Source organism: Rhinatrema bivittatum, chromosome 9, assembly GCF_901001135.1.
Source record: "Rhinatrema bivittatum chromosome 9, aRhiBiv1.1, whole genome shotgun sequence".
Lineage (NCBI taxonomy): Eukaryota > Metazoa > Chordata > Amphibia > Gymnophiona > Rhinatrematidae > Rhinatrema > Rhinatrema bivittatum.
In genome coordinates this window covers 130,792,764-130,813,954 of record NC_042623.1, presented here as the reverse complement: position 1 = coordinate 130,813,954, position 21,191 = coordinate 130,792,764, and positions in this window count along the sequence as shown.

The following is a 21,191-nucleotide window of genomic DNA, read 5'->3' as shown; positions in this document are numbered from 1 at the left end:
GCTACATGGCATGTTGGAAGGCTGCAAATATAGTGAAAATGTACGTTTTTTAGAATACAATGTACACAAAGGAGAGATGTTTCAGGAATTGAAAGCTGTGTTAGTAACTGTCGTCATTGAATTTTATGTAGCTCTCTCAGTCCCTGAGGAAGACGGGATGGTCAAAACACTGCCAGTGTTGGACTGACGGCTCCAATTTCACCATTATGAAAGACTTATATAAGAGAAGATAACTTCTTACTCAACATAGCTAAGTATAAAATAACAAGAAGCAAGGCGATACATGGTGACTGTACAAGAGAGGGCTATTCGATAAAGACATATTATTTTTAAAAGAACACCCTCGGTGGAGGGATATCACTATTTGAAGATTAAATAATATAAAGAAAAACAAAAATAAAAATAAAATGGTATTTGAGTCAATAAGGCTATTACCCATTCATGAAGTAGCCTCAAGAGCAATACCGGACATCTCTGTACATAGAAAAATACAGTGTCCTCTGTTAGTTTGTTGGTATTTTGATAACTTCTGAGTTAGCCAGCTAAATGCTTTTGGATATGGACCTCTTCATCTCTTTTCTTTTGCTTCTTCTCCTCATTGATAAAACCTGTCATTTCTGACAGGTCAAAGATGCAAAAACTTTTTATCATTTAGCCTTTTCATAAAGGGGCAGATTTTTAAAAAATGCACGAACAAAAGTATGCTGGATTTTATAAGATACGTGCGTAGCCGCGCGTATCTTATAAAATCCGGGGTCGGCGCGCGCAAGGGGGTGCACATTTGTGCAACCTGCGCGCGCCGAGCCCAGCGCGCGCTGCCTGTTCCCTCCGTCCTCCCCCCACCTTTGTCGGCAAAGTTACGCCTGCTGAAAGCAGGCGTAACTTTGCGCGCGTCGGCAGGCAGCCCCGCTCCGTCCTCCGGTCCCTGGGGCTGGTCCGGAGGCCTCGACCACGCCCCCGGGCTGGCGCCATGCCCCTGGGCCCGCCCCCGAAACGCCGCGTCGTTTCGAGAACGCCCCCGGACATGCCCCCTCCCGCCCCTTTTCGAAAGCCCCGGGACTTACGCGCGTCCCAGGGCTTTACGAGCGCCGGCAGCCTATGCAAAATAGGCACGCCGGCGCGCAAGGGCCCTGCGCGCGTAAATCCGGAAGGATTTATGCACGCGAGCCTTTTAAAATCCACCCCATAGTGAAAAATATAAAAATTGTTTTCCCCTATGTGCCCATCATTCACAAACTGACAATGCTAATAGCTGCAGAATTATTTACTTTTCCCCCTCATCTGCCTTTTGAAGATTTTATACAGATTCCTTTACAAGCTCTGTTCTTCCTTTCACAGACTGTTGCGCAACAGCTGACACCTGTTCCCCAGGATATTATCAGTACCCATGGATCATGGATGATGCAGCACAAACTCCACAGCCTGGGTTTTTTCCCTCCCCAGCCTCTAACATTTTCCTTATTCACCTGCAAGTGTCTTCTCAAGTTTCACAGATTTATAGGACAAGCAAACTGAAGTCAATACTAGGGAACGTGTCCCGTGAAATTCTCAGAATGACCATAATCAAAACCTCATCTTCACTCTGGTTTCTAGCTTGGACCTAATGCTCTGCAGATCATCTTTTGCCCTCCTCCCTTTAATTGCTCACCTGGCCTACCATGCAAACAATGATAGGAGGAAGGGGAGAAATATTAATATATCGCAAGAGAAATGTTATCTTGTGCAAGAAATATTAATTCTAGTATATTAAGTTAGGGATAGAATCCTAGGACTGCACAAATTAGAGTTGTCATATCATTACATTATATAATAATTATAGATTGCACCCTCACATTTGTACTCCACCAGGAGTCCATTTGTGAGATTGCAAGACAGTTTTACAATAGCAAGATGGATTGACTGTTGTATATGTATTCACATGGTGATTAGAAAAAAAATAACAATAATATTAATAATAATAAGTCTGCTAAGATTAGTAATGAGGCCTTTCCCAAGTGCCCCAACATACTTTCACTGGCACTGATGAGTATCTGAAACATACTCTGTTATAAACAAGGACCTGCCCTGAATGAATTGCTAATAGAAAGATCAAATCCAACCATTACCATGCCCAAACTTGCCTGCAGGAAATTGACTTTGCCCAGGATGGACTGATTTCAGTCTTTATTTCCCAGTTACATTTAGAAAGGATCTACCTTTGGTTAACAGATGCCTCTCTGGCTCCACCAAACTCTTCTTAATCCAAATTCTGCCCTCTACACCGAGATCTTCATGTATCTTATGACCCTGGTCAAAAGGTAAGCCACACTGTCCTAAAATCTTCAGAGGTTGGACCACTTGTTTCACACCAACCACTTCACAAAAACTTTTGCAATACTAGAGGCCCTCATATCATCCCTTCCTGTGATGTCTCCAGAGGCCTACCCAAAATCTACTGGGAAGGGCTCCTCTGAGTCCTGCAGTGAACAGGTAATAACACTCTAAACCCTGCCTCCTATTCAGTGACTTCTCTGCTATGAGTGCCAAGGTGGCAATTATTTTTAATGTTATAAGTGAAATCACTGGATGGTCTAACAAGCGTATGTACTAGAAAAGAAATAATGCCCTCCTTCCTACTGGATCTTCCTGAAGGACAAAGGGGCCCAGAGCCCATACAGTCAGTATTCCAAGGATAGAAAAGAAAAGCAGGGGCTTTTATAGTAATTTAGATTAGATGGAATCTCAATGATGAAAGCATCAAAGTTTATTTTCTGACTTAATTGTAATTTGTTAAATATTAATTATGAAAAGTAAGATCAAATAGCAAGCAAAAACAGCAATTAATAAGAGCTCTCTTTTTTCTTTTAGGTTATTTAAATTATGAGAACCAATTCTGTGACTGATCAAATAAAGATTTCATTTTTTAGTACTTTCAGACACCTGAGGTGTATACCATCCAGTCCAGGTGATTTACTACTCTTCAGTTTGTCAATATGGCCTACCACATTTTCCAGGTTCACCGTGATTTGGTCATCTGAATCATCACCTTTGAAAACTGTCTCTGGAACAGGTATCTTCTCAACATTCTCTTCAGTAAATACTGAAGCAAATAAAGGGGTAGATTTTCATATATATGCGTGGGCGTACGTGTGCATGTGCTACCCGGTGTGCATACATGTATGTAAGATTTTATAACATGCATGTTATAAAATCGGGGGTTGGCGCATACAAGGGGGTGTACACTAGTGCACCTTGCGCGCGCCGATGCCCGAGGCCTTCCCCCGTTCCCCATAAACTAACCTTCCTACCCCTTCCCCTAACCCTTCCGCCCCCTATCCCTATCCTAACCCCCCCAATTCTTTTAACTTACCTTTTGTGCCTGCTCTGGGCAGGTACAAGTTGCGCGTGCTGGCAGCCTGCCAGCACGCGATCCTCCGACACAGCGGCAAATGGCCGCTGTGCCAGAGGTCTCTGGCCCCACCCCTTCCCCACCCCTTTTGTAAAGCCCCAGGACTTAGACGTGTGCCGGAGCTTTACACGCATCGCCGGGCCTTTATAAAATAGGCCCGACGCACGTAGGGCTTTTAAAATCTGCCCCAAATTGTTTAGTCTTTCCCTGATGGCTTTATCTTCCTTAAGTGGCCCTTTAACCTCCCGATCATATAACAGTCCAACCAACTCCCTCATAGGCTTTCTGCTTCAGAGATATTTTAAAAAGTTTTTATTGTGAGTTTTTGCCTCTATGGCCAACTTTTATTCAAATTCTCTCTTAGCCTGTCTTATCAATGTCTTACATTTAACTTAGCAATGCTTATAACTTTTCTTATTTTCTTCTGATGGATCCTTTTTCCAATTTTTGAATGAAGATCTTTTTGCTAAAATAGCCTCTTTTGCCTCACTTTTTAGCCATGCTGGCAATCGTTTGACCTTCCTTCTACCTTTCTTAATGCATGGAATACCTTTTAACTGTGCTTCTAGGTTGATATTTTCTAAAAATGTCCATGCCTGTTGCATACTTTCTACATTTGTAGCTGCAGATTTTTATTTTTTTTAATCTGTTTTTCTTATTTTCTCAAAGTTTCCCTTTTGAAAGTTTAGTGCTAGAGCCATGGATTTACCTACTGCCCCCCTTCCAGTCATTAATTCAAATTTGATCATATTGGGGTAAATTTTCAAACAAACGCGCTGGCGTACATGTGCGCATGCTACCTGGCACGCACACATGTACGCCTGATTTTATAACATGTGCATGCAAGCGCGCACATGTTATAAAATCTGGGGTCAGCGCATGCAAGGGGGTGCACACTAGTGCATCTTGTGTGCGCCAATGCCTGCAACCTTCCCCCATTCCCTCTGGCCCCACCCCCACCTCAGACTGCCCCTTTTGTAAAACCCTGGGACTTAGATGTGTCCCGGGGGGCTTTACGCGCATCGCTGGCCTTTATAAAATAGGCCTGGTGTGCGTATGGCTTTTAAAATCCGGCCCATAATGATCACTATTGCCAAGCAGCCCCACCACTATTACCTCTCTCACCAAATCCTGTGCCTCACTTAGAATTAGATCTAAAATTGTTCCCTCTCTCATCAATTCCTGAACGAATTGCTCCATAAAACTGTAATTTATTCCACCCAGGAACTTTATCTCTCTAACATGTCCTGATGTTTCACTTACCCAGTCAATATTGAGGTAATTGAAATCTCCTATTACTATTACACTGCCAACAGTTTCTTTCTATTTTCTTTTTATCTGTCAGTGTTCTTTTTCTATTTTCTTAAATTAGTCTTTTTCCTCCCTCTTTTTCTCTTTGTATAGGTGTATTTCTCTGTGTTTAGGCTTTGTCTTTATTTGTGTTTCTGTCTAGCTAGAATCTTTTTCTGTGGTTCATTTGGTGTTTTGATTTAGCTGTACTACTTCTGGAACCTGGCTTGCATAGACTGGTAGTTAGTACTGCTTGTGTTCGGCGACTTGTTCCCCAGCCACTGCTAACTATCTGTGCTGATGACTCGATGATGGAGGGTGCATCTTGAGTGGCTAAGGATAACGTCTCTTCTCTCTGTAGTTTCTGTCTCCCAGAGAATGTGCTGTCTGGAGATTCTCTCTTCTACTGTCAGTGTGTTCCCTATGCTTTAACTAAAATAAATAGGGAAGGAACCGTGTCTATTCTAGCCACACAATTCTTCTGATGATGTATCTAAACTTGAGTTCCCTGTATGCAGTCCTGTAACCTTATTGTACTTTTACTAACTATTAGAAAAGAAATAAAATAATAAGCAACTATCCTTATTCTTAATGTTACAGAGGGAATAAGTTGGTGTTTATGTTTAAGAGGTGTCAAAGTTGAAGATGTTTTCAAACTTTCACTCTTTCTATCTCCCGCTATATATTTGTATGGATTCTCAATATCACTGCATCTTTGATGTGTTTGTAGGCTCTGTAGGTACTTGATTTATATAATCTCTTCTCACTTCTGAGTTCCCTCAATTTCTGAGATTATTTCTTAGATTTATTCTGATATATGAATTCTTGCTATCTGAGTGTCAGCAATTTATTTCATTCAGATCTTATGAGTTTACTTGAGAAATCTATTACAGCCTTTAACACTGAATTATTTTTTCTGGGAAATTCACTTCAAATGTGGACATTGGGATTGCCTTCTGTGCTAGAATTGAAACAGTTTGGCAGACCTCTTCCCAGGAACTCTTGTCACTGTTTGTGAGCAAAGGTTTTTAACAAAGAACCACATTTAATTTTACTGTGGTTCCTTCTTTGATCATAAATGGGTACAGATCTAAGGTAAATTTAACCTGTCTCAGTAAATAACTTGTCCTAAAACTCTCATTTGCAGTCAGTCAAACTCTTTTTCTCATTAAGCTGAATAAAAATATTCCCATGTTTTCAACTTCTTTTAACATTAGCTCCAGCTAAACTAGTTCCTTCCTTTTAGTTTGGTCACGTTAAATAAAGAACCTTTCTAAAACCATTCACTAGTACACCACATTTATCCTGTTTTATGTTTTCTTATTCCCTCGGTGTATTTTTTTTTTAACTTTTTAAGGCACCAAAGCAGTCTCTTTGAACAATTCAAGAAGGCACTCCTGCTATCCTCTGAAACAACCATCATTCTCACACAGAATTCTGTAATAATACTGTTTTTTTCTAGTGAAATCCCTGCTCTCTCTGATGGCATAAGAGAAAGTAGTTCTGTCAGATATTTTAAAATAGCTCTTAAGATGTTTTAGATACCTTAGCACCTCCCTCTTATGATGGAAGTGCAGAGGGAAAGCTTTATTTATTTATTATTTATTTAACGGTTTTATATACCGACATTCATCAATGATATCACATCGGTTCACAGCGTAACATGAAACTAGTGCCTGTGGCGGCGCTTTACATCGAACAAGTTTAACATAATACAATTAGAACATATTGAAACATAATAACTAGTGAGTAAGGAAAGGTAGGGGAAATAAAGCATTAAACTAAAATTAAAATAACATGATTACAAGAGGGTAAAAAAGAGAAAAAAGGGGAGGAAGAGTGACAGAAGAATGAAATTAGATTAATAAATTAATGTAGGCAAAGATTGCAGGTATATACAAAATGTACAATTATAGGGAATAACATGAAATAACTAGGGGTGTGCATTCGGATTGACCGCATTAGTAAAACGCAACTCATATTTTTTTTTTACTTAAAAAATTGATTCGACATAAACGATCGGATTTCCCACATATCGAACATAGATATGTTCGATATGTGGGAAATCGCGATTGTTGAGCCAAAATAAAAATTTAAACCCCCTCACCCTCCTTAATCCCCCCCCCAGACTTACCACAACTCCCTGGTGATCGAGCGAGGAGTGAGGACGCCATTTCTGCAATCCTTGGCGAGAAGCATGTGACGTCGGCGGCACGTCGAGTGACGTCGGCGTCACGTGATTCCCGGCTCGTTCGCGCCGGACGGCTCGTTCGGCCCAAAAAGAACTTTTGGCCAGCTTGGGGGGGTCAGGAGGCCCCCCCAAGCTGGCCAAAAGTTCTTTTTGGGCCGAACGAGCCGTCCGGCGCGAACTTGCCGGGAATCACGTGACGCCGCGTCTGAGTGACGCGGCGCCACGTGATTCCCGGCAAGTTCGCGCCGGACAGCTCGTTCGGCCCAAAAAGAACTTTTGGCCAGCTTGAGGGGGTCAGGAGGCCCCCCCAAGCTGGCCAAAAGTTCTTTTTGGGCCGAACGAGCCGTCCGGCGCGAACTCGCCGGGAATCACGTGACGCCGCATCACTCGACGTGCCGCCGACGTCACATGCTTCTCGCCAAGGATTGCAGAAATGACGTCCTCACTCCTCGCTCGATCACCAGGGAGTTGTGGTAAGTCTGGGGGGGGGGATTAAGGAGGGTGAGGGGGTTTAAATTTTTTTTTTGCACATATGTACATATACCCAACTCATTGGATTTTTTTTATGTCCATATTGGCCGCAAGTGGGACCCCCTTTCGGACATAAAAAATATGAACATAAAATTTTGCTCTGCACATCCCTAGAAATAACAATTGTGAAGGGAAGGGGTGAGGAGAGGGGGGGAGAAGAAGGGGTTGGAAGGGAGTAGGGTAACACAGAAGGGAGTGAGAGGAGGAAAGGTGTATGCTTAGGGAGAAGCCAGTTCAAGAGGGGACTCACCCGCATTTAGTTAAAATCCGGGTCAAGAGGGGACAGAGATGGGAGGGCATAGATGAGAGAAATGAGAATTTAAGTGTATGCTTTGGTGAAGAGCCAGGTCTTAAGCTTGCGCTTGAAAGTTTTTGGGCTTTAGTATTTTGAGGCTAATTAAAGGGGCCTCATAAACCATAGCTAGATTACACATCCCATAATTTTGAAGTGTCCTTATGCCTGCTTCCTGACATTATATTTTATGTTAGCTTCTCATAAGATTGCTAAGTTTCAATGGCAATGGCTTGTTTTGCATCTTGTGGAGCCCTGTTAAACTAATGAAACAATGAAATCCTGGAATAGATATGAAGAATTGTCTGGACAATTTATTTTTACAATAAATTTTATTTTAAAATTATTATTCCCACAGACGATGTTCCTTATTTAATTTTAAGATGTTTGATTTGAAATTTATTGTTTTTGAAACCAATCTAGCCCCATTTTTATAACAAAAATTGAATGATTTTACTTGATGTTAGAACTATTTTCCTGTACATTTTTTCATCAAATAAAAATTATAGTTAGTATTTTATCTCATCACAAGTATTCTCTGGTGTTTGTTTAATTATTTCCTCTATTTTATAGGTTTATAAATCCTTTGTTTGGGTGAAAAAAATACCACTATTTTAGGGAATTTTAGCTCTTAATAACTCCATTTGGGGGTCAGACAGTCCTCCAGGACACCCCCTCAGATGTTCCCTGTGAACATTGTAATTTATTTTAATGTTTTTATATATGTTTGAACCAGAATTGCAAAACTGCACCTAGACTTTAAAAAAATGCTCGAGCTCTTCCCTGGTCCTCCCCACCTTATTTCAGGGGTTAGATTAATTTATTTTAATTTAATTTAATTTCCTTATTTTTATACTTTTTATTTCAATCACGGTAAACCTGGGAAACTAGAAATGATGTCACCGAGGGTCCTGGGTGGACACATCCTACATTTTCACTTAGCACTGGGACTTGCCCAATACCAATACATCAAAATTAAAATAAACTGTGGTGATAGCAGCCCTTCTTACCACTGCGGCCCATTAGCCCTGCCTCTCTCTTAGCCATAGCAGAGCCAATACAACTCTCCCCAGCATACTCAATATCGTCCTCCGTTTCTGGGGTCTTTTTAGAGAACTCTGAGAGCATCAAGGGTTTTAACAGAGAGACATGAAAGGCGTTATTACTATCCTTGATGGAGGTAGTTTTAAACTGTACATCAGATTTCCCAAGTGTCAAAGAATGGCAAAGTATCCTAGATAGCGAGGTGCAAAATGTGCTGAAGGTAGTTTAAGATGGAAGAAGCCAGCCTTTGTCTCCAGGCTGAAACTGAGGCGCCTCTCGATGGTGAGCATCATAGATCTTTTTTACTTTCTGTCCTGCTTTAAGTAGAAGATCCTTCGTTTGCTTCCAAAGCTGAGATACCTCGCTGCAGTGGCCTGTGCGGCAGAAGCCACTGATAATGGAATTAGCAGAAGAGGAAGCGGTTGATGTAGCAGGATGCGAGTTGATAGTAAATTCTGCTCAAGGCAGCAGTTCTGTATACTAACACTAATTTTTAGCATCATCAACGACAGAAATTATAGGGATGTGCATTCGTTTGCAATGTATTGGCAATCCACAACATATACGTGCCTATCCGTTTTATTCATGGGTTCGCGAAACAGATCGCAATCCCCCACGAATACAAACATATTTGATTTCTTAGCGGCCATTTGAAATAGAAGGCCATGGGGGGAGTATCCATAGCAAAAACCAGCTCTTTCCTGTGAGTCATCAGTGAACTCACAGCCCTGTCATAGAGTGGGTCAGACAAGTTGGCAAGGAGACCAGAATGCAACCTATCAAAGCTAAGCATTTCTCTAATGCGGCCAATCGCTGCTCTCACTCAGTGCTCTGCGGCGCTATTCCTGATGACACAGCACTATTTATAAGTAAGCACGTGGCGTGCCACACACTTTCTTGGCAGGGATGGTGTGGGGAGGTGGCTGAACGGCTCAAATCTGTATTCAGTTGCTAGCTACTGTGATAGAATTTTCCATTGGAAAAGATATTTGTTCGATTTGGCTGCAGTGCTGCCGCTTGCTAGCCATACTATTTTTTGACCGCACTTTCTTTTATTGGTCGGGTACAGCAGTGCTCTTTTAAGCCAAGGAGGCAAGGCACTGCCTGCTCATGGGGGTCTGTGGGCAGTTTTTCAGACTCTATTGGTACAGCAGTGCTCTTTTAAGCCAAGGAGGCAGTGCAGTGGGGATCTGTGGGCAGTATTCCAGACTCACATATATTGCTACAGCAGTGCTCTTTTAAACCAAAAAGGCAGTGTACTGCCTGCTCTTGGGGGTCTGTGGCCAGTTTTCCAGACTCATCTATATTGGTACAGCAGTGCTCTTTTAAGCCAAGGAGGCAAGGCACTGCCTGCTCATGGGTGTCTGTGGGCAGTTTTCCAGATTCACCTATATTGGTACAGCAGTGCTCTTTGAAGTCAAGGAGGCAGAGCAGTGGGTGTCTGTGAGCAGTTTTCCAGACTCACCTATATTGGTTCAGCAGTGCTTTCTTAAGCCAAGGAGGCAAGGCACTGCCTGCTCGTGGGGGTCTGTGGGCAGTTTTCCAGATTCACCTATATTGGTACAGCAGTGCTCTTTTAAGCCAAGTAGGCAAGGCACTGCCTGCTCGTGGGGGTCTGTGGGCAGTTTTCCAGACTCATTTATATTGGTAAAGCAGTGCTCTTTTAAGCCAAATCCCCAGTAGGCCTCTTTTGTGGTTACCAGTTTGTTGTGTGCACACACATTATATTAGTGCACATCAAGGCACTGTGCCTGTGGGAAGGCAGTTTATCAGTCTCACCTATATTGGGACAGCTGTGGTCTGTGAAGCCAAATCCCCAGTGGGTCTCTTTTGGAAATAATTCTTCTAATTGAAATCCCTAGTAGGTAGTGACATTAAATCCATAATGTCAGGGAAAGCTAGACATGGTCGATTGATTGGGACTGGGAGACGAGACATCTCAAAAGGGAGTGCCAATCCCCCATTAAAGTTAAAAAGGGACCTGTTCCAATCTAAAATCTCTGGAGGGGCAGGCAATTCCATCTGGAAAAAAAAATGAAATCTAAAGATGATGCAATGTCACCACCTATTTTTGACCCTGTAGTTTTGGAGGTGAGGGAAGGGGAGGCTGAGTCATGCAAGACAAAATGGTAACACCCAAAAGCAGCAGTGCGACAGCAGTCTCGACTTAGCATTGACAGTGTGGTGCAGGCACTGTTTGCTTCTAATTCCAATGAAGAATCATCTTGTGTGGGATTCTCATCAGAAATAGAAAAAGTAATAGCTGACAAAGGTTTAGGAGGATCCGTTAGTCTTGTCTTAGCCTCCACTTCAGTGCAGCAGGGGAGAGATGAAACTGATGATGATGAGGAGGAAGAGCAGTCAGCGCAGGCACAGAGTGTGACTGATGCCCCTGGCATTGCTTCTCAGGGTGCACCCACTACTTCAGCTCCAGTGCCAGCATCCAATCCAAAGGGATCAAGAAAGACATCTGTGATATGGAGCCACTTTAAAGTGATGGTGTAATTACTGTGGCAGAACTATTAGCAGAGTCAAGCAAATGGGACATCTATCTAATTTTGGCATGACGCATCATATGAAGAGCAACACCCAACAACAGTACTGCCATCTGAGGATGGTGGCAGTACCAGTCAGGGGACCCCTTTTTCTAGACAGTGTAAAGTGGTTGAAAAGGAACAGCATCACCCCACACCCTCAGCCCCTTCTAGCAGTCAGGTGGCAGGCCAGGAGCACCCTGCCATGTGGCAGAAGCGACAACCCACCATGGAGGAAATGGGGTGGAGTGCGGTAAAGCTATCCTGGGGTAGGAGGCAGGCAGCCTCAAAAGTTGTAACCAGAAGCATTGGGGAAATGATTGCCTTGATGACCAGTCCTTGCAGATAGTGGAGAATGTGGGTTTCAAGCATTTTCTGAAGGTCGTACTTCCAAATTACAAAGTCCCCTCCAGAACCACATTTATCAGAAAGGTCATCCCCAGCCTGTACAAGCAGTGCCACAGTCTCATCCAAGCACTGCTAGCTAAGGCAGAGGGGACTATGCATTTCACCTGCAATATCTGGACCACCATGAATGCTGCACACTCTTACTTCTCCCTGACAGCACACTGGGGGGTCTGGCTGAGGCAGGGGCAGGCAGAAGCTCTATTAGTGTACAAGTATCAGGGTGAAGGTGGGCTTTGCTGCACACCCACCTGACAGACCAGGCTCATACTGCCGCCAATATTCTAGCATGCATCAGACAGATGCTGGAGGGCTGGAAACTACACCAGCAAGACAGGAATCTTCAGGCAGGGTTCTTTGTCACAGACAAATGTGCAAACATGGTAAAGGCAATAACCGAGGGGCGCTTTCAGAACATCTGATGTTTTGCACACACTCTGCCCCTGGTAGTGAAGTCAGCTCTGGGGTTGGAGTCCAAGCACCAAGAGAATGAATACCTGCAGGACATAATACACAAGTGGAGGGACATAGGAGGGCACTTCACATAAGTGTGAAGGCAGGGCAGGTTCTCCGACCAAAGCAGACTGATTTGGACATGCCTCACAAGTGTCCATTCATGACATTGCCACCCGGTGGAATTCCACCTATTTGATACTGCAGAGGTTAGTAGAGCTGCAGACACCCCTTCATGAACTTTCTGGTTCAATGGACATAGGTGTGCAGAATCCCCTAGGGCATCATGATTGGTTAGTCATGAGTCAGCTGCTAAACATCTTGCAGCCCTTCAAGGAAGTCACAGAGGAGCTGAGTTCCAGATGTGCCACCATGGCTGACATCATCCCTATAGTTAATTTCCTGGATGAAAATTTGGAGGGCTTTAAACAGGAAGAGGGAATGACAGCTGAGGTGCTGCATTGTCTGGACATTTTTCAGCAGCATGTGTAAGAGAGATTGAGGCCTCTAACAGAAGAGCACACATACATGCTCGCCATAGTCTGTGATTCCCATGTGAAAGGGAAACTCTGCCCTACAGTCCAATTGTCTCTCATTTGTGAAGGACCTGCTGTTAGAAAAAGTCCGTAATCAGGAGCACCATGCCTAATCTGTCTCTACCTATAAGAACATAAGAACATAAGAAAATGCCATACTGGGTCAGACCAAGGGTCCATCAAGCCCAGCATCCTGTTTCCAAAAGTGGCCAATCCAGGCCACAAGAACCTGGCAAGTACCCAAAAACTAAGTCTATTCCATGTAACCATTGCTAATGGCAGTGGCTATTCTCTAAGTGAACTTAATAGCAGGTAATGGACTTCTCCTCCAAGAACTTATCCAATCCTTTTTTAAACACAGCTATACTAACTGCACGAACCACATTCTCTGGCAACAAATTCCAGAGTTTAATTGTGCGTTGAGTAAAAAAGAACTTTCTCCGATTAGTTTTAAATGTGCCCCATGCTAACTTCATGGAGTGCCCCCTATTCTTTCTACTATAGTTAGCATGGGGCACATTTAAAACTAATCGGAGAAAGTTCTTTTTTACTCAACGCACAATTAAACTCTGGAATTTGTTGCCAGAGAATGTGGTTCGTGCAGTTAGTATAGCTGTGTTTAAAAAAGGATTGGATAAGTTTTTGGAGGAGAAGTCCATTACCTGCTATTAAGTTCACTTAGAGAATAGCCACTGCCATTAACAATGGTTACATGGAATAGACTTAGTTTTTGGGTACTTGCCAGGTTCTTGTGGCCTGGATTGGCCACTGTTGGAAACAGGATGCTGGGCTTGATGGACCCTTGGTCTGACCCAGTATGGCATTTTCTTATGTTCTTATGTTCTTATAGGTAGAGACAGATTAGGCATGAAGCAGAGGAGGAAACAGCGGCAGGCACTTCAGAGAGTTGTGCTAGCCCAAGCATGAGCAGCATTCTGTTAGCAACAGCTAGTACCTCCTCCTCCTCCACTTCAGTACACTGAAGGCATGTTGCCCATAAAGATTCATATTTTGTGCTACAGGCTAGAGAGAAAGCAGCTGGCATGAGTGACTCTCAGCCCACCCAAGCAAAGAAGACAAAAGCACAACTGTCAGTGACACGGTATCTCTCAGAGCCCACAAAGGACATGCAGACAGATCCGCTGGCATATTGGGCACACAAGTCCACTGTCTGGCCACACCTAGCCAAAGTGGCTCAGCAATATCTGTCATGTCCACCAACCAGTGTGCCCAGTGAACGTGTATTTTCAATGGAAGGGGATATCATGAGCCCTCACCACTTAAGGCTGGCACCAAAGTTGATGGAAATGCTAGTGTTTTTGAAAATAAACCTGCCTTTGCTTGGGTTTCCAAATTTTCCCTGTGAATGGCAAGATGAATAAAACGCTATTCCAGTCCATCCACTGTCCAGGCCGTATATTCCTACAAGGGCCTGACCTCAAATGCTGTGCCTGTCTACCCTCTGTCCAGGCCGTACATCCCTACAAGGGCCTGACCTCAAACTCTGACCCTGTCCATCCACTGTCCAGGCCGTACATCCCTACAAGGGCCTGACCTCAAACTCTGACCCTGTCCATCTACTGTCCAGGTCGTATGTCCCCACAATGGCCTGAACTCACAAGCTGTGCCTGTCCGTCCACTGTCCAGGCCATACGTCCTTACAAGGGCCTGACCTGAAACACTGTGCCTGTCTGAGTTTAGTTCTGGTATTTCTAATTTCAGTTTCATGTATTTGTGCCTCACTTCTTTCCAGAATATTCTTTTCCTGTTTTGCAACATTTGGAATGTAAGAACATAAAAAGCTGACTTCAGATGTTTGGAGTTTGCATAGTTCATATGCTCAATAGTTCTCCTGACCTTCATAATATGGGCCATGTTCCTGAAATCTTTTCTTAGGTGCCAACAGTAATGTTTCTAGTATTATAGAAAACTGGTGGTAGTTGCATTCTAGTTCATCCTCTGTCTTCCCATAGTTTACAGAGGCACTGTGTAAACCACAAAATCAACATAGGTTGATATCGTAGATTTGCACTTGAGTAGTGGTTTTCTTATTTCTGAGAGCTCTTCATGTTCCTTTGTCATCAGCTGAAGTGCATGGGTACAGTTAATAGCTTCTGGGTATTCACAAATAGTCTCCAGCACAAATGGCAGTCTCTATTGCTCTAAAAGCATCCTCGAATTATCTTTCAGAAATGAAAAAGATGGCATTTTCTTCTGGCAGTGAACCAGTTCAAGAAGAAGTGACAGATCAAACCACAACATACCTGCACAAAGGAAATCCTCTAATGCTGTGCCTGTCTGTCCAGGCCTTATGTCCCTAAATGGGTTTGACCTCTATCCTTGAATGCTGTGCCTGTCTGTCAGGCTTTATGTCCCTACGTGGGCTTGACCTCTATCCTTGAATGCTGTGCCTCTCTGTCCAGGCTTTACGTCTCTACAAGGGTTTGACCTCGAATGCTGTGCCTGTCCATACAGGATTTATGTCCCTAAAAGGGTTTGACCTCGAATGCTGTGCCTGTCTGTCCAGGCCTTATGTCCCTACGTGGGCTTGACCTCTATCCTCGAATACTGTGCCTGTCCATCCAGGCTTTACATCTCTTCAAGGGTTTGTCCTCGAATGAAGTGTCTGTCCGTCCAGGCCTTATGTCCCTATGTGGGCTTGACCTCTATCCTCGAATGCTGTGCCTGTCTGTCTAGGCTTTACATCTCTACAAGGGTTTGACCTCGAATGCTATGCCTTTCCATATAGGCTTTATGTCCCTAAAAGGGTTTGACCTCTAATGCTGTGCCTGTCCATCCAGGCCTTATGTGCCTATGTGGGCTTGAACTCGAATGCTGTGCCTGTCCATCCAGGCTTTACGTCTCTACAAGGGTTTGACCTCGAATGCTGTGTCTGTCCATCCAGGCTTTATGTCCCTACGTGGGCTTCACCTCTATCCTCGAATGCACTGCCTGTCTGTTCATGTCTTATGTCCCTACATGGGCTTGACCTCTATCCTTGAATGCTGTGCCTGACCATCCAGGCTTTATGTCCCTACATGGGCTTGACCTCTATCCTCGAATGCTTTGCCTGTCCGTCCAGGCTTTACATCTCTACAAGGGTTTGACCTCGAATGCTGTGCCTGTCCGTGTAGGATTTATGTCCCTAAAAGGGTTTGACCTCGAATGCTGTGCCTGTCTGTCCAGGCCTTATGCCCCTACGTGGGCTTGACCTCTATCCTCGAATACTGTGCCTATCTATCCAGGCTTTACATCTCTTCAAGGGTTTGTCCTGGAATGCTGTGACTGTCCGTCCAGGATTTATGTCCCTATGGGGGCTTGACCTCTATCCTTGAATGCAGTGTCTGTCCGTCCAGGCCTTATGTCCCTATGTGGGCTTGACCTCTATCCTCGAATGTTGTGCCTCTATGTCCAGGCTTTATGTCTGTTAAAGGGTTTGACCCCAATGCTGTGCCTGTCCATCTAGGCCTTCTGTCCATATGTGGGCTTGACCTCAATGCTGTGCCTGTCCTTCCAGGCTTTATGTCCCTACATGGGCTTGACCTCTGTCCTCAAATGCTATGCCTGTCCATCCAGGCTTTACATCTCTACAAGGGTTTGACCTCTAATGCTGTGCCTGTCCACCCAGGCCTTATGTCCCTATGTGGGCTTGACCTCAAATGCTGTGCCTGACCATCCAGGATTTATGTCCCTACATGGGTTTGACCTCTATCCTCAAATGCTGTTCCTGTCCTTCCAGCCTTTATGTCTCTACAAGGGTTTGACCTCGAATGCTATGCCTGTCTGTCCATGTTTATGTCCCTACATGGGCTTGACCTCTATCCTTGAATGCTATGCTGTCCGTAGAGGCCTTATGTCCCTACTTGGGCTTGACCTCTATCCTCAAATTCTGTGCCTGTCTGTCCTGGCTTTATGTCCCTAAAAGGGTTTGACCTCTAATGCTGTGCCTGTCCATTCAGGATTTATGTCCATACGTAGGCTTGACCTCTGTCCAGGCTTTACATCTCTACAAGGGTTTGACCTTGAATGCTGTGCCTGTCTGTCCAGGTTTTATGTCCTTACATAGGCTTGACCTCTATCCTCGAATGCTATCCCTGTCCGTCCAGGCCTTATTTCCCTACGTGGGTTCACCTCTATCCTTGAATGATGTGCCTCTCCATCCAGGCTTCTTTATGTCCCTAAAAGGGCTTGTCCTCTATCCTCAATTGCTGTGTCTAAAAGGGTTTGACTTCTAATGCTGTGCCTGTCTGTCCAGGATTTATGTCCATACATGGGCTTGACCTCTATCCTCGAATGCTGTGCCTGTCTGTCCAGGATTTATGTCCATACATGGGCTTGACCTCTATCCTCGAATGCTGTGCCTTTCCATCCAGACTTTACTCCTTTCAAGTGTTTGACCTTGAATGCTGTGCCTGTCTGTCCAGGATTTATGTCCCTATGTAGGCTTGACCTCTATCCTCGAATGCTGTGCCTGTCCATCCAGACCTTATGTCCCTACGTGGATTCACCTCTATCCTTGAATGCTGTGTCTGTCCGTTCAGGCATTATGTCCCTAAAAGGGCTTGTCCTCTTTCCTCAATTGCTATGCCTGTTTGTCCAGGCCTTACGTCCCTAAAAGGGCTTGACCTCTAATGCTGTGCCTGACCATCCTGGAGCCCTTTCCTGCTCAAAGGAAAGGGAACTCTCCCCAGGGTAGCCGGCCAGCCTATCTCTTAGTACCCATTGACCCATGTTGAACCAGACCACTGTTCACATGGAAACCTCCTCCACGTCGACTCACCACACTTTGAAGGCTCATGCTCCACTCTAGGGGCAAACCCATTCTAGGTAGCCCTTTCCTGTACAAAGGAAAGGGAACTCTCCCTGGGGCCATCCTGTCTTGCCTCTATCAAAACAACAGGGGCCAGACTACCTCCACTCTGCCAGCCTGTCTTACCCCTATCAACTTTCTTCTACTCTGCCTTGCTGCCATACACCAATGACTCACTCTATTCCTTGTGGTGTTCTTGCCACTATCATGGTTCCTCAGTGTGTTTGGTGATAGTCTTTCTGCTTGGTATGTTCTCCCTTCATTATGCTGTAGGATGTTGATGCCACTTGTCTTGCCACTTTGCCTGTCATGCTGCCTTTGAGGGTTCAATCATCTGGTTCCCCTTTGCCCCTTTAAAGTGCCTTAGGCTATTCATGCCACTTTGGTGCCACTTTGCTACAGTCTAAGTATCTTGAAGCTCTTTACTCGTTCTGATGATTGCTGCCCACAGGTTTCATGAGAATTGATAAGAAAACTCCAATTCTGCAGCCAAAAATAGGCTGCAAATACGTCCCCCATTGATTTTAATAGGAAATCAGAAAACGAATAAAACATATCAACGAATAGGGTTTTCCCCTACGCAACAAATGCAATGGATATGGTCCCTGAGAAATGAATAATGAATAGCGATAGATTTTTTCCTTCTGCACATCACTAAGAAATTAAGAACATAAGAAAATAAGAAATTGCCATGCTAGGTCAGACCAAGGGTCCATCAAGCCCAGCATCCTGCTTCTAAGAGAGGCTCAACCAGGCCACAAGAACCTAGCAATTACCCAAACACCAAGAAGATCCCATGCTACTTATGCAATTAATAGCAGTGGCTATTCCCTAAGTAAACTTGATTAATAGCATTTAATTGACTTCTCCTCCAAGAACTTATCCAAACCTTTTTTAAACCCAGCTACACTAAATGCACTAACCACATTCTCTGGAAACAAATTCCAGAGCTTCATTGTACATTGAGTGAAAAAGAATTTTCTCTGATTAGTCTTAAATGTGCTACTTGCTAACTTCATGGAATACCCCCTTATCCTTCTATTATCCGAAAGTGTAAATAACCAATTCACATCTACTCGTTCAAGACCTCTCATGATCTTAAAGACCTCTATCATATCCCCCCTCAGCTGTCTCTTCTCCAAGCTGAACAGCCCTAACCTCTTCAGCCTTTCCTCATAGGGGAGTTGTTCCATTCCCTTTATCATTTTGGTTGCCCTTCTCTGTACCTTCTCTATTGCAACTATATCTTTTTTGAGTTGCGGCAACCAGAATTGTACACAGTATTCAAGGTCCTTCTTAATAGGTGCAAATCTCCAACCGTACACACCACAGCGAACTCTAAGATCGCAAAATAAAGGACTATTAACTGTGCCAAGAATGCAAAATACATATCTAACACAAATAAGAGGCAGAATGTTTTCAATAGCAAGCCCCAAACTGTGAAATACTCTCCCTGAATCGTTACATCTGTTAACAGAAAGAAAGAGGATCAAACCTGAGCTGAAAACTTGGCTCTTCAAAAATGCATACAATCTAACATAATATAGCACTATGCAGAGATGTACAATATTAAAAAAAACCAGTCAATGTTTGAGAATGAATGACAAGGAATGAGTGAAACAAAGTATCCTAAAACAACTTTCTGACTAATGTATGAAGACTATTGAAACGGAAATCATGTAACACAAATTACTATATAAACCCTCTAGTTAATGTTTAAGTGTTATGTTGACCTATAATATGAATGTCGCTTTTGTAAACCATTGTAATCTTCTTTTGGAATGACGGTATATAAAATGCTTAAATAAATACATTTTAATTTTAAGATAGATACTGCTTCTAGCTGACAGGAAATTGTACAGGCAGAAATGCTATTCTTATAACTATCATGTAGCAGGCTCAAGAGGTATGAAACGTACCATTATGAAGAATGCTCGTGAAGGTTTGGTTTTCACAGTAAACAGATCTAACAGCTTATCCTGAGGTTAAGCAATCCTTTCATACTTCTAATCCTCATTGGGCTAGTAATTTAGTGACCTTTTACACCTGCAAGCTACATGATGTCTGTGCTAGGTGAATTGTCACTATTGCTCTTAAGCCTTATAAAGAGTCTGGTACCTTGTAATAGGGCCAGATTAGCTTCAACCTCATCTCCTTGAATTTACAAGAAAATGTCACACGCAATAAAAGGTTTTACCACAGGGATTGAGTATGATCTGTGTTTCCTGTTGCGCTTGGGGATGGACCCTTGTCCTGTGGCAATGGAGATGCACCTCCTGGTAGGGACCAGGAGGCAACTGCCCCCAGGGGGTGGAGCACGGAAGGAGACAGAGGCTAGGAAGAGCTTCACCACTGGAAGCCCGAGGTTCCCCCGGGAGGAGCCCGAAGGGAACTGGGCCACTTGGACTTAGGTGGGCTTCACAGAGTCTCCTGGGAGAATGGAAATCCAGCGTGCCCACAGACAGAAGGGGAGCGCAGTCAGGTTTGAGACTGGAGGTCAGGTGGAACAAGGAGGACCAGAAGAGCATAGGTGATAACAAGGCTAGGAACAGAGCCAGGATCTAGAGATGAGGTCATGCAGGCAGAGGTCAGAGTCCAGGAGTCAGTCTGAGGAATGGTAAACAAAGCAGAGGTCAGGTACCGGAGGTCAGATGAGGTCACAGGCAGGCTGAGGTTAGGAGGCAGGCAGCAGGCAGATGAGTCAAGTAGCAGGCTGGAGTCAGGAGGCAGGCGGCAGGCAGGCAAGTCAAGGAACAGACTGGAGTCAGAAGGCAGGCAGCAGGCAGGCAGGTCGAGGAACGGACTGGATTCAGAAGGTAGGCAGGCAAGCAGACAGGTCAAGTAGTAAACCGAGGTCAGTACCAGAGAGACAGTCCGGAGGTACTACCTGGAAAGACGAACAGACAAACAGGAACAGGAGGACACTGGAACTAGGAAGCAAGAACAAGGCAGGAACAGAACTGGAACAGAAGGATCCTGGAATGAGACTTGGAACAAGACAGGAGCAAGTACAAGCGCGGAGACAATCTAGAGTAAGCCGACCCGATTGCAGGCAGGGACTTCCTTATAACAGAGGATCAATCAGGGCGTGCCATGGAGCTAAGACACACCTTTGGCCCTACAAGAGGCCAGGCGGTCCACGCGCACATGCGTAAGGGCATGGCCAACTGCGCCGAAGACGCCGAACTCCGGAGTGAGGCCTGATGCGCAATAGAAGGCCCGGTGACCGCCGCTGCGGGACGCCGGGGCCTGGAAGTGCTAGCGGCTGCTGCTAGGAAGGCCGACCCGGGACCTGCCGTGGAATCATAAAGGTGAGCAGGCCCTTGCGCGGGACGGGCACGGACGGGGCATGTAACATGTCCCACTTGGACAGAGGAATTGCCTAGGGACCTGAACCTTCCTAATTCTTGAGGATCAATAACACACTATTTAAATTTCAGTTGAATATTGGAGAATATATGTATTGCCAAAATTAATTTGTTTTCCCTTTAGTAACTCAAAGGTTTTTTTTGTATTGTTCCTTTAGGACATTATGACCTGTACCCTACTATAAACTGTATCTAAAGTTCACACAGATGCCATTAGCAATGGGCCCTCTAATGCTGGGCTGCAAATGTAACCAATGACAAAATTAGTTACAAAATTATTGCAAGTTAATTATTTGTGCAATAACTCAGAAATTAAAAAAAAGGTTTTTGTGCATTATCAATATCTTCC